The following is a 14,667-nucleotide window of genomic DNA, read 5'->3' on the forward strand; positions in this document are numbered from 1 at the left end:
TTTAGCCCTTATCAACAATTTCGATGAATTTCAGCTTTTCCTTATCAAAAGAGAGTTTAATCAAATAGCTGATGGTTTGGCCAGCTTGGGCTCCATTATGTCTTTCAGAAATGGAGAGTCCTGTCGCTCTTTTGAAATCGGTAGACTTGACCAACATGTCTTCGTTCCGGTAATGCAAGTCAACCAGGCGGAACAGAAAAAGAAGCCTTGGTACCAAGATATTAAAAACTTTATTGAAATTGGTGAGCTTCCACCAGAACTATCAAAGAAGGAGCAAAAAGCAATTCAACATATGTCCGCCCGCTATTTTATCCTTGCCAATGTTCTTTATCGTCGTGGGTTCAGTTCTGAGTATTCCAGGTGCTTAGACAAAGAAGAAGCCAAAGAAATCGTACAAGAAGCGCATGAAGGTATTTCGGTGGTCATGTCGGCTACCAAACCCTTGTTAAACAAATCCTTCAGGTAGGATACTATTGGAGAACCATGCAGCAAGACTGCTATCGTTTTGTGAAGAAGTGCGTTCAGTGTCAGATGCATGCACCTTCCATTCATGCGCCAGCCACGTACTTGCAATCAGTCGTGTCTCCATGGCCATTTTCTATGTGGGCCTTCGACGTCGTAGGACACATCACTCCTTCAGCTTCCAATGGTCATAAATATTTCTTTGCCGCAACAGAGTATTTCACCAAATGGGTTGAAGTCGTCACTCTGCGTATAGTGGAAGGTCGACATGTAGTCTCGTTCATTCATAAGAACATTCTTTGTCGTTTCGGTATACCGCACGACATCGTGTCAGATAATGGTACTCATTTCAAGAATGAGAGAATGAAGATCTTTTGTTCAAAATTCAGAATTCATCATCATTTTTCAGCTCCTTATTATCCACAAGGAAATGGTCAGGCAGAAGCAACCAACAAGAGTTTGATTCGCATCTTGGAAAGAACCGTTGAGACGGGTCGTGATTGGCACGAGAAAATCCATGATGCACTTTGGGCATATCGAACTACCATTCGAACCCCAACCAATGCAACTCCTTCAGAACTTGTTTATGGGACTGAGGTGGTGTTACCTCTTCATGTTCAGAAGTTCGCCCTTAAGTTTGCATCTCTTTTAGAGCTACCACTCGATCAGTATCAGCAACAGAGATTGGTACAGTTGGATTTAGTCGATGAGAAAAGACTCAAAGCAGCAGAGCACGCTCAGTCTTATCGTCAGAGGATAGCAAGGCAATATGCCAAGTCAGTCATCGAAAGGAGATTCCAAGTTAATGACTTGGTCCTTAGATCAACGACTCATCTCAAGCATCATTCACGTGGCAAATGGTCACCAAACTGGGAAGGTCCTTACGTGGTGAAAGAAGTGTTGCCCCGTAATTCATATCGTCTGATTAATGCAGACGGGGTAGAACTATCCGACCCCATTAATGCTCGACATTTGAAGAAATTCTATACCTAGAAAATCTCTATTCTATCTTCTGTATTCTTCAAAAATTCCCTTCAATAAATGATCAATTATCCTTTCCCAGAATATACTGGGGCATTTGATCATGTATATATTTTAGGGATTTTTCATATAAAAATATGCATGATTTCATGAGAAAATGATTTAAAAACCCAATTTTATGTTAGTTTCGAGTAAATGTGCTAAAATGATTTAAAAATAGAAAATGCATGAAAAATAGTTTTATTTTACATTTTAATGCCTATTTTAGTGTTTGACATAATTGTAGTAGTTTAGTTTTTGAAAATCATAAAAAAAAAAATTAGAGTTAAAATAGACTTAGTTTTGTATTTTCTAAAACATAGTCATTTTGAGGTGTTTTGTAAATAACTTTTTGAAGAGAGGTTTTTGAAATGCAATTTTACAAAGAAGAGGGACTTATGGAGAAAAGTTCAAAATTATAAATATCATACGTAGGGGGAAGAGAGGCTTGTCTTCTCTCTTTTGCCTAAGCCCTCTCTTCTTCCCCTTCTTCTCCACCTCTTCTTACCTCTTCTTCTCCTTCTTCCTATTTTCCCCTCTTTTTCTCATCCTCTTTCCGGTGGAGTATTCCGACAACGGCTGAAGCAAGAGAGAGGATTCCAACCTCTCTTCTAACCCTTCCAGTTCGGTAAGTGCTTCTTCTTCTTCTTCTTCTTCTTCTTCTTCCTCTTCTTCTTCTTCCTATTCTTCTCCTTTTCTAATTCGTTTTCAATTTTTAATTAGTCATCGTATTAGCATTAGCATCTGAATTTTTCTGCAAAATTTCTTTTCAATTCAAATTGTGTTTTCAATTTCATTTCAATAGCTATATAGTTTCATAGATTTAGTTTATACATAAGTCTGTTTCATTTCTATTTGATTTTCTGTATTTCTAATTTTTTTACAAAATAAAATAATAAAAATAAAGAAAACAAAACATTGCCGCTGAAACTCAGAACTTCTGTAGCCGTGAAAATGTTTCCGGTTTTCTTAGATCTGAAGTCCTTATAAAACATCAGATTTAAAACATTAAACAAAAAAAAATGTTTCAGCAATCGGTGGATTTCAATATTTCTACAGGAACTTGATCTGAAATCTATCGCCGGATTTCAATAAATTTCTACAGAAATTCGATCGATCATCTGGATCGATTTACAGTTTTTCCTGGCGATCATTCTTCTTCAAAGCTTATTTCTGGTACTAATCGGAGCTCTGAACTGTTATAAAGAACTGTTGGGTTACAGAAAAAAAATTTAGTTGCCTGAAATCTTTGGACCTGCCGTAGTGTTGAACGAAATCTCTGATCACCGAAATCACCGTGAAATTCTGTTTCACGGTGAAGGGCATTTGTTACTGATTGAAACTCCAGTGATTGCCTGATATTGATCAATCAGAAGATGCTGGATTGAAATTCAGTCGGTTGGAATCATCTGGATACAATTGGACTCCCGTACTCATGCTGGTAGATCAGCCAGATGGAACTTGTCTTTAGCATTCAATCGCCGAAACTTACCTTCAGCCGCCGGAGCTTACCTTCAGTCGCCGGAACTTGTTTTTAGCCTGCCGTGAAATTCCAGATCTGCAAGACTGAAAGAAATCAATCAATTTGTTGTGAAACAAAGGGATGTATTAGCTATGATTAAGTGAAATTCCAGATCTACCGGAACCACCAGTGCCTCTTCCGGTGGATCCCTCTTCTGTTAACCTTCTGTAAGAATCTCTTGTTAAGCTGGAAACTTCACATCTATCGTGAAGATATTTGACCTCAGTGTTGTTTCCAAAGGAGGATGTATTGTTATTTTGAACTGTCAATAAAGAATTGCTGCTAGTTGAGTCATGTGTTGCTGTTTTTGAATTTTCAAGGGAGAATACTGATATGATCGGATTTACTACATATTTTGAATACTTTCACTGAATTCTTTGTTATGTGGTTACATTGAATTGAATCACTCGGTATTGAGAATAGTCTTATACTGATAAGATCCAGTGAAATGCTAAGTTTCATTGTTCATTTTTTCTAAAATTCACTGTTAATTCTTAATGAGTTCATTGCAAAGTTTTCATTGAAAGTTAATTAGATCATATTTGAGTTTTGTTATTTTACTGAGAATTGATGAGTTGTAAATTGCTGATGCCTTGTTTAAACGAGTATTAGTTCATTAGTTTATCATTGTTTAGCTTAATCTACTAATTGTTAGTGTTAGTTCATTAATAATTAGTAATTAGTTAAACCATTAGTTAGTGTTAGTTAAATCTAATAATTAGCATTGTTAATTAGTTTGTCATTAGAGTAATTAGTCAATTAGTAGTTAGTAATCATTTTACTTTGGGTGTAATACTTGTGTTCCTTTTTAGCTATTGTCTACTTCTTTCTCTTGTACTGCTCGTGTCCTTTTGACTTGTGCAGGATAGCACCAGATTGGAGCGGAAGCGATGACGTGACACGAAGTGCAAGAATAGAAGATTTTTACTTTTCAGTTTAGAATTAGGAATTTGATTTTGGGTTTGTAAATATTGCACTTTACGCCCTCTGCGAAGGGTATGCATTTGTTGTAATAGCTAGTTGTTTTTAATTTTCTTAGAACATTTTACATTTCAATAATTCAGCAATAAAGAATAGTTTAGAATTGTGTGCTTGAATACAAAATATTCCCGTTCCCTGAGTTCGACCCGGTCTCATCCACTAGTGAGAACTGGTTTTTATTATTTGATGTCTGGTTTTCACATGTTTTTCATATAAAAATCTTTTCAAAATTACAACGATTTAAAAGAAGACATCAAATTTTTGGCGCCGTTGCCGGGGAACGGCGTAATATTAGTATTCACTTTATTGCCTAGTGTTTGTGTTGCATTTAGGTTTAGAACCACGTATGTGCATATCTTAGAGACGAGCTTACTTTTCTGCACAGCCCACCTATTAGGATCCCCTTAGAGGTGACTGTGTATGATTGGTACCGTACACATAGATTTCATATTTCTTATGCATAATCTCTGTTATGTGTAACTGCGTGGTGTTTGTTTAGTTTTTGTTGTTGTTTTTAGTTCACTCGCTTTGTGGTTTGCGTGGTTTGGCCGCTTAGTGTGTTAGTTAGGTAGAAAACCCAAAGTTAGGACGTGTGCTACACCGGTCTACTCCAAGGTGTATGCAATGGCTGACGATCATCAATTGATCCGTCCTTTGAGGGAGTACTTCATGCCAAATACGTATACTCCTACCTCCTGCATCACGAGACCTGATGTAGGAGCGAGCCATTTTGAGATTAAGGCCAGTGTGATTCAAATGCTACCTTCGTTTTATGGCCTTAGCAATGAGGACCCATATCGTCATCTCGACGAATTCCTTGAGATTTGCTCGACAGTGCGAATCAATAACTTTGGAGATGATGCTATGCGGTTGACTTTGTTTCCGTTCTCTCTCAAAGATAAAGCCAAACACTGGTTAAAATCTCTTGAGACGGTTCGTATTACTACTTGGGAAGGAATGCAAAAAGAATTTTTAAAAAAATATTTCCCAATTGGTAAGACGAATCAGTTTCGTAAAGCTATAACCAGTTTTTCTCAAATTGAGGGAGAACAATTTCATGAGTCTTGGGAGAGATTGAAAGATCTTCTCCGCAAGTGTCCCCATCACCAGGTGCCTCATTGGCAGTTGGTGCAGTATTTTTATGATGGGCTTACTGAAAAGCATCGTCAAATGGTTGATTCATCTTGTGGGGGCACTTTTATGCTCAAGAGTGAGGACGAGGTGTGGTCTTTATTTGAGACCTTGAGTGAAAACACGATGCATCATACCTTGTCTTCACGGCTTGATAGGACTACATCTCTGTCTAGTGGTCCTAAGAAAGTTGGGATTTCCAAAGTAGGGTCTGAGTCAAAATTGCGTACCAAGGTTGACCAGTTGACTAGGAAGTTAGATCAATTCCTAGCCAATTCTTCGAGAAATCAGGGAGAAAGAGTGTGCGAGCTATGTGCTAGCCCTGCACACTGTGTTGTGGATTGTCCGACAGCGCCATTATATCCTGAATTTGTTCAGGAGCAGGTGAATGCTGCCCAAGGTTTCGCTAAACCCATGCCCGATTCATTTACATCCTCATATAACCCAGGTTGGCGAAACCGGTTTATTTCCCCATCCCATCAGCCCTCCCAGACACAGTATAGACCCAGTAACTCTTCACAAGGTTACTCGCATCCCATTTTTCCACAGGTTCATCCCCCAGCCCAACCTCTTTATACTCAACCCTATGAGCCTTCATTTAGTCAATCCTTCCAAGATAGGATATTACAAGTTTTGAGCTCCCATACGCAGTCAATAGCCAAGCTAGAGACTCAAATGGGACAATTGGTTGAGACCTTCAGTAGGCAAAGCGAGGGGAACCCATATAGTCAGTCTGTTGTCACATCCAAGGGAGAGGATTCCATGTCATTTGGCTTGCAACCTACTTCACATCATGAGCCAGTCAAATCTGTTACATCCCTTCAGTATGGGAAGGCGTGTCACCCCACTCAGGAATCGACTCATGAACCCCATATCATTTCTACTGATGGGCCGATCTCCATGATACCTCAGCAGAAGGGGCCTTACTCACAGCATACATTTTCATCATATAAAGCTCCATTTTCTCAGCCTTTAGGATCACCAATTTTTAGTAAGCAAGAGGTACAGATGCAAAAGGTGCTTGATCAAGTCAAGCCTGATCATATTCACCACTTGTCTGAAGTTGCATTCATTGGTACTCGGTCGGTCCTAGACTCTCGATTCTTGACCAGTCTCTCAGATGAGACTAATCTCAGTTCTTCATGTCAAGAGATTCATGGTGCTAAATTTGGAGGTAGAAGGGATGGAAACACAGTGCGTAGTGTCACAGATGACACTCTTTTCTACATAGAGCCCGGTTGAGTCTGACTTCATGTCCATTGATCTCATGGACGATGAAGGATTTTTCCAGGGATCCGTCTGGCTAGGGATGTGAAACTTAGTGCTTTATGGGAGGCAACCCATATTCTGTACAGTATTACATTTGTTGTTAGGATGTGTAGATTTTATTTGGTTTTATTTTTCATTTTTCTATCTTTTCTATGAGTTTCATGTTTTGTCATGTATACATTACATTCATTACATTCATAGAACATGTATTTTTAATTCATGTCAGATCATTCTACTCTTTTCCCTCATTTATTTCCTCTCATGTGCATTCACTTAGTTTCATATAAGCATGGGGGAGTGCCACTGGGACAGTGTCATTCAAGCATGGGGGAGGGTGTAGTTTGCACACCTGGATATTTCTGTTTACGTTCTTGCACATGTTTACACATCTCTCATAAAAAGTAGATTTTTAAAGAAAGAGTTTGAACTTATATGAATGTTATTTCAAATCTGATGTTTTTAGAGGATTTTTAAGCCCCACGAAAAATTTTTCTGACATAAATCTAAAAATTATGGTTGTTTATGCGGATTTCGAAGAAATGATGATAGATACATGTTAGAATTTATTTTGAATCATAAATATGAATATGCACAGTTCTATTTTTGAAAAACTAAGCAAATGAACAAAAGCATAAAAATGAGCTCAAAAAGTGAGAAAAAGCATGCGTTAGGTTGTTTGGATAATTCCACAATCCTTAGTAGATGGAACTTAGATGTAAGTTGAAACTTTTAATTCCATTTTCGAAAAGGAGAGTGGAAAACTTCATGATCCTAAGTAACTGAGAACAGATACAAGTTGAAATGTTTGACTCTCATGTTATAAGGGTGAATGAAGGAAGTCACTTTTATGTCTTAGTTGATATCTTTTGGTATGAAAAAGTATAGAAGATATTGACATTGCACAAGGCATAGAAGCAGACCACACGCAAGCTATATGAGAAAAATAAGTGCGCAAAAAGAAAAAGCGTGAAAAGAAAAAAAAGAGAGAAAAGAGCTTAAAAAGAAAGAAAAGTTCAATGCTTAGAAGTGTGATTGAGAAAACCTGTGTAGAAAACATATGAGTGAGGATAAGTAAATAATAATATGTTTTTATTGGATTTTCTAAGAATAAAACATAAATAATCGTGATTTTTAGAAAAGTGAAAGAAATTCTTTTTCTGTGGTGGTACATAAAAGATTCTAATTATATTATGATTTTGAAATAACAGGAAATATTTGTGAAAATAAAGTCTTTGATTATCTACTGATTGTGAGGATGTGTAATATTATGTATACATGACAGAGATGTTTGTGGGTAGCATCACTGCAAACCCTCACGAGACCTTACTCGTCCACTGGGGTAACCCAGGGGTTGAAAGGGCTTGTTGCATAAGCTAAATGCAACCGTGATTCCTACGAAAGTGAGTGAGGTGATAATTTGATTTCTTGCATTTTTCTAGTTTGCTCGAGGACTAGCAAAACATAAGCATGGGGGTATTTGATCATGCATATATTTTAGGAATTTTTCATATAAAAATATGCATGATTTCATGAGAAAATGATTTAAAAACCCAATTTTATGTTAGTTTCGAGTAAATGTGCTAAAATGATTTAAAAATAGAAAATGCATGAAAAATAGTTTTATTTTACATTTTAATGCCTATTTTAGTGTTTGACATAATTGTAGTAGTTTAGTTTTTGAAAATCATAAAAAAAAAAATTAGAGTTAAAATAGACTTAGTTTTGTATTTTCTAAAACATAGTCATTTTGAGGTGTTTTGTAAATAACTTTTTGAAGAGAGGTTTTTGAAATGCAATTTTACAAAGAAGAGGGACTTATGGAGAAAAGTTCAAAATTATAAATATCATACGTAGGGGGAAGAGAGGCTTGTCTTCTCTCTTTTGCCTAAGCCCTCTCTTCTTCCCCTTCTTCTCCACCTCTTCTTACCTCTTCTTCTCCTTCTTCCTATTTTCCCCTCTTTTTCTCATCCTCTTTCCGGTGGAGTATTCCGACAACGGCTGAAGCAAGAGAGAGGATTCCAACCTCTCTTCTAACCCTTCCAGTTCGGTAAGTGCTTCTTCTTCTTCTTCTTCTTCTTCTTCTTCCTCTTCTTCTTCTTCCTATTCTTCTCCTTTTCTAATTCGTTTTCAATTTTTAATTAGTCATCGTATTAGCATTAGCATCTGAATTTTTCTGCAAAATTTCTTTTCAATTCAAATTGTGTTTTCAATTTTATTTCAATAGCTATATAGTTTCATAGATTTAGTTTATACATAAGTCTGTTTCATTTCTATTTGATTTTCTGTATTTCTAATTTTTTTACAAAATAAAATAATAAAAATAAAGAAAACAAAACATTGCCGCTGAAACTCAGAACTTCTGTAGCCGTGAAAATGTTTCCGGTTTTCTTAGATCTGAAGTCCTGATAAAACATCAGATTTAAAACATTAAACAAAAAAAAAATGTTTCAGCAATCGGTGGATTTCAATATTTCTACAGGAACTTTATCTGAAATCTATCGCCGGATTTCAATAAATTTCTACAGAAATTCGATCGATCATCTGGATCGATTTACAGTTTTTCCTGGCGATCATTCTTCTTCAAAGCTTATTTCTGGTACTAATCGGAGCTCTGAACTGTTATAAAGAACCATTGGGTTACAGAAAAAAATTTAGTTGCCTGAAATCTTTGGACCTGCCGTAGTGTTGAACGGAATCTCTGATCACCGAAATCACCATGAAATTCTGTTTCACGGTGAAGGGCATTTGTTACTGATTGAAACTCCAGTGATTGCCTGATATTGATCAATCAGAAAATGCTGGATTGAAATTCAGTCGGTTGGAATCATCTGGATACAATTGGACTCCCGTACTCATGCTGGTAGATCAGCCAGATGGAACTTGTCTTTAGCATTCAATCGCCGGAACTTACCTTCAGCCGCCGGAGCTTACCTTCAGTCGCCGGAACTTGTTTTTAGCCTGCCGTGAAATTCCAGATCTGCAAGACTGAAAGAAATCAATCAATTTGTTGTGAAACAAAGGGATGTATTAGCTATGATTAAGTGAAATTCCAGATCTACCGGAACCACCAGTGCCTCTTCCGGTGGATCCCTCTTCTGTTAACCTTCTGTAAGAATCTCTTGTTAAGCTGGAAACTTCACATCTATCGTGAAGATATTTGACCTCAGTGTTGTTTCCAAAGGAGGATGTATTGTTATTTTGAACTGTCAATAAAGAATTGCTGCTAGTTGAGTCATGTGTTGCTGTTTTTGAATTTTCAAGGGAGAATACTGATATGATCGGATTTACTACATATTTTGAATACTTTCACTGAATTCTTTGTTATGTGGTTACATTGAATTGAATCACTCGGTATTGAGAATAGTCGTATACTGATAAGATCCAGTGAAATGCTAAGTTTCATTGTTCATTTTTTCTAAAATTCACTGTTAATTCTTAATGAGTTCATTGCAAAGTTTTCATTGAAAGTTAATTAGATCATATTTGAGTTTTGTTATTTTACTGAGAATTGATGAGTTGTAAATTGTTGATGCCTTGTTTAAACGAGTATTAGTTCATTAGTTTATCATTGTTTAGCTTAATCTACTAATTGTTAGTGTTAGTTCATTAATAATTAGTAATTAGTTAAACCATTAGTTAGTGTTAGTTAAATCAAATAATTAGCATTGTTAATTACTTTGTCATTAGAGTAATTAGTCAATTAGTAGTTAGTAATCATTTTACTTTGGGTGTAATACTTGTGTTCCTTTTTAGCTATTGTCTACTTCTTTCTCTTGTACTGCTCGTGTCCTTTTGACTTGTGCAGGATAGCACCAGACTGGAGCGGAAGCGATGACGTGACACGAAGTGTAAGAATAGAAGATTTTTACTTTTCAGTTTAGAATTAGGAATTTGATTTTGGGTTTGTAAATATTGCACTTTACGCCCTCTGCGAAGGGTATTCATTTGTTGTAATAGCTAGTTGTTTTTACTTTTCTTAGAACATTTTACATTTCAATAATTCAGCAATAAAGAATAGTTTAGAATTGTGTGCTTGAATACAAAATATTCCCGTTCCTTGAGTTCGACCCGGTCTCATCCACTAGTGAGAACCGATTTTTATTATTTGATGTCTGGTTTTCACATGTTTTTCATATAAAAATCTTTTCAAAATTACAACGATTTAAAAGAAGACATCAGCATTCTTGTTATAAAGTTGCATTTTATTCAAAACAACCTGTGTGCAGGCAGGATCTAATAAATCTCTCATTTTGCACGCATGTGCACTCAGTTGCATCCTTTGCATTTGCATTCATCTGCATCCATTTTACATTAAGCCTTATCACCCATTCAGGATAAGGGATAAATCCTGAGACCCCGGCAAGTCGTCCAAGTCATCGTCAATTGATGACCCTTCAAATCCAGTGCCCGTACTGGTGACTTTTTTTGAAAATCCAGTGCTCGTGCTGGTAACCTTTTAAAACCCAGTGCTCGTACTGGCAAACCTTTTAAAATCCAGTGCTTGTACTCGTATTCTTCCCAAATCCGGTGCTCGTGCTAATACTTTTCTAAATCCTGTTGAAACTCTTTTGGTTTTCTTCCCAGTCAACGGTTCCAAACACAAAACATATTGGTCTAGTTTTCTTTCCTTCAAATGTCTTGAATTGGTCTAGAAGATCCGAGTTTCGACTCGAATTTTCTTCCAAATCCAATTCAGAATTGGTCTAGAAAATCAGAGTTCCGACTCGAATTTTCTTTCAAATCCAATTCACTTAGCTTTCCTTTAAAAGTTCGAACTTCTATTCAAACTTTCCTGCAAATTTGGCAATTGGTCTAGAAGATCCGAGTTCCGACTCGAATTCTCTTTCAAAATCCAATTCATCTAGTCTTTCCTTGAAGATTTGAATTCTGATTCAAAGCTTTCGACCGAACCCAGTTTTCCACTGGTCCGGTTAAATCCAATTTTCAAATTGGTTCTTTTATGAAATCCAACATCGTCCTGATTGCTTTACCAAATCTTTTATTTGTATTGATGATCTTTCAAAATCCAGTGCTCGTACTGGTAACCTTTTAAAATCCAGTGCTCGTACCGATAGTCTTTTAAAATTCAGTGCTCGTACTGGTAATCTTTCAAAATCCAGTACTCGTACTGGTAGTCTTTTAAAAAAAATCCAGTGCTCGTACTGGTATCCTTCAAAAATCTAGGGTTCGTACTGGTAATCCTTTAAAATTCAGTGCTCATACTGGTATTTTTATCAAAGTTTGGTCTTCATACTGGTCACAACATAAATCTCATATTGGGGTTCAGACTCAATGTTAATCTTCAAACCTGCGAACCAAACAATCTGTATCAGACCCTTGGGTCATTCCATTCTGTTAATCTGACATTTGGGTTGCCGATTTTGTCAGACCTCTAGTCATTCGTGTTATCAAGCAGTTCTTTGAGTTATCGAAATCTATCAAAATCAATCGTCAAGTACTTCTCTTGCGAGGAACCCTTTTTCCAAGGAGAGTTCGAGGGAGCTCGTTTCTTTTCGCATGTCTTTATTGTTCGTTCGTTGAACCCCTTTTTATAGGAAGAGTTTGAAGGGACTCGTGCTTCACGAACAATTTGCAAAATAATCTTTATTGTCACGCAAGGAACCCTTTTTCCAGTTAGAGTTTCGACTGAAGCTCGTCCTCCTTGTAATCTTAAATGTCTTTTGTTAGGCCACCCCCGTCGTCGAGGACCCTTTTTCTAGGGAGAGTGTGATGGACTCATTTCTCTATGATATTCTTCCAATCTTTGTTAGCGGCCCCCTTTCTATAAGAGAAGCCTAGAAATAGGGAGTTTTGATGAAAGCTTAATTTCTCTTCGAAAGTTCGTTTTGCAAACGTCTTCTCTTCAGGGAAGAGAGGAGTATCTTTTTATTACCCGTTCAGATAAGGGTCAAGCCTGAGTCTTTCCTTTGGGGAAAGGAGAGAAGAATCTAGCCACGGATGTGTCATTTAGATCTCAAGTGATTTCTTTCACCAAGGATTCCAAGAATATTTTGCCAATTTGTCATGAAAAATAGTTGTTGATCTCAAAATCTTTATTGCATAAAAATTGTACTTTGAAATACCTTCAGTATTACTTCCAAAAGGACAAAGCTTTCGCGAAAAAGGATTCAAAGTTCAAAATCTTTCTATTGGCCAACCAAGAGGATGAAAAATAAATCCGCGATATGGCCAACAAAGAAAATTCAATGTTGTTGCAAAGCCAGAAGTGATTGATATTGATCGCAGTCAATGGCATATTTTTAAAGATCATTCTTGGAAAATAAGCAGTCAAAATATCTTGGGTGATACAGAAAAATCCACTCAACCTTCATATCTCCTCAATCACCTAAGCTGCAATTAACTATCTGCAAACGGGATTTCTCAATTGTCGTCAAGATGAAGACGAATTATGCGAGTCGACCCTCGGGGCCAAAGAAGATTTGGATCATCTCCAAGATGACAGAGTTTGTGACGGTTCCTTCCAGGGAAAGTCCAGATCACCGTCGAGATGAAGGCGAGTGTGATGGACCTACCGACAAACCCTAAAAGATATTTAATTTCTGCTATCATCAAGAGATTCCCAACCAATGAGCCAATAATCGTCAAGATAATCCCTGAGAGAAAAGAAGGATCGGAACATCTCTGAGATGAAGGAGTTTGTGACGTGCCCTTCCCAAAAAGAGAGAAAAGTTAGGACATCTCCAAAATGAAGGATGATGTAATTCCCGAAAAATCTAAGAGAGCTCCAATTTTGTCAAAAAGAGAGTGCAGAAAGATCATTAGGAGAAAAGAATCCCTGGATATCAGACTGCCGAATCTATCAAGAATCTTCTTTAATTTTGTGAAATTCTTTTATCAATATCCTTTCATCAATAGCTCTCGCAATATCAAGAATATATTTTTTTCCGCCCATATCAAGGAAATTGATAGCTTCCTTGAGAGAAAGTCAATGGCAATGATATTTGAATTCGAATCTTGATTCTACGGAGTTAAGCCCAGTCGGAGGTAATACTTCAGGTAGACAAGAGGGAATATTTTTCATATATATGCTTATCATTCTTGAATTAACCATAATTTTTATCTTATTGGCAATCTTTTCAAGTTATCCTGACATGAAGTGAGAGCTTGATGTCTATTTTGATGTATCCAGGCGTTGTTGTTATCCCTTTTAGGATCGGATGATGGGAGTCATCCAAGATCTTTCCCCTTCTTGTTTTAATTTGAGCGCCTGGGCTCTCAGATTAGCACACTTCCCTGTGTTCCCCACTGTCCCACCATAGACAGTCCCCGTTTAGGGTAAGGGTTAAACCTGAATTTTTCTGCAAAAGGTCATCTGTCTTAAAAGAAATACAGTCTCAACAATGAGACGCCCAAGATCAATCCCTTTTCAAGCTTTAGGGAAACCCCCTTTCTTCCTTTTGCAAACCCTTCTCGGATTTGTTGTGCAAAATTCGAAGGTCTCATCATGGTTTCTCCATTCAAGGACTCCATTTATGGTCCCCTTTCAGGTTAAGGGTCAAGCCTGAGCCTCGTTTTTCTACGAGGTATAGTCCCTCTTCAGGTTAAGGGTTAAGCCTGAGCCTCGTTTTTCCATGAGGTATCGTCCCCTTTCAGGTTAAGGGTTAAGCCTGAGCCTCATTTTTCCATGAGATATCGTCCCCTTTCAGGTTAAGGGTTAAGCTCGAGCCTCGTTTTTCCACGAGGTATCGTCCCCTTTCAGGTTAAGGGTCAAGCCTGAGCCTCATTTTTCCACAAGGTATCGTCCCCTTTCAGGTTAAGGGTTAAGTCTGAGCCTCGTTTTTTCACGAGGTATCGTCCCCTTTCAGGTTAAGGGTCAAGCCTGAGCCTCATTTTTCCACGAGGTATCGTCCCCTTTCAGGTTAAGGGTCAACGTTTTTCCACGAGGTATCGTGCCCTTTCAGGTTAAGAGTAAAGCCTGAGCCTCATTTTTCCACGAGGTATCGTCCCCTTTCAGGTTAAGGGTTAAGCCTGAGCCTCGTTTTTCCATGAGGTATCGTCCCCTTTCAGGTTAAGGGTTAAGCCTGAGCCTCATTTTTCCACGAGGTATCGTCCCATTTCAGGTTAAGGGTTAGGCTTGAGCCTCATTTTTCCATGAGGTATCGTCCCCTTTCAGGATAAGGGTTAAGCCTAAGCCTCATTTTTCCATGAGGTATCGTCCCCTTTCAGGTTAAGGGTTAAGCCTGAACCCTGTGTTTCCACGAGGTATCGTCCCCTTTCAGGTTAAGGGTTAAGCCTGAACCTCGTTTTTCCACGAGGTATCA

This window comes from Nuphar pumila, chromosome 3 (assembly GCF_984573655.1).
Source record: "Nuphar pumila chromosome 3, dmNupPumi1.hap1.1, whole genome shotgun sequence".
NCBI classification, from domain to species: domain Eukaryota; kingdom Viridiplantae; phylum Streptophyta; class Magnoliopsida; order Nymphaeales; family Nymphaeaceae; genus Nuphar; species Nuphar pumila.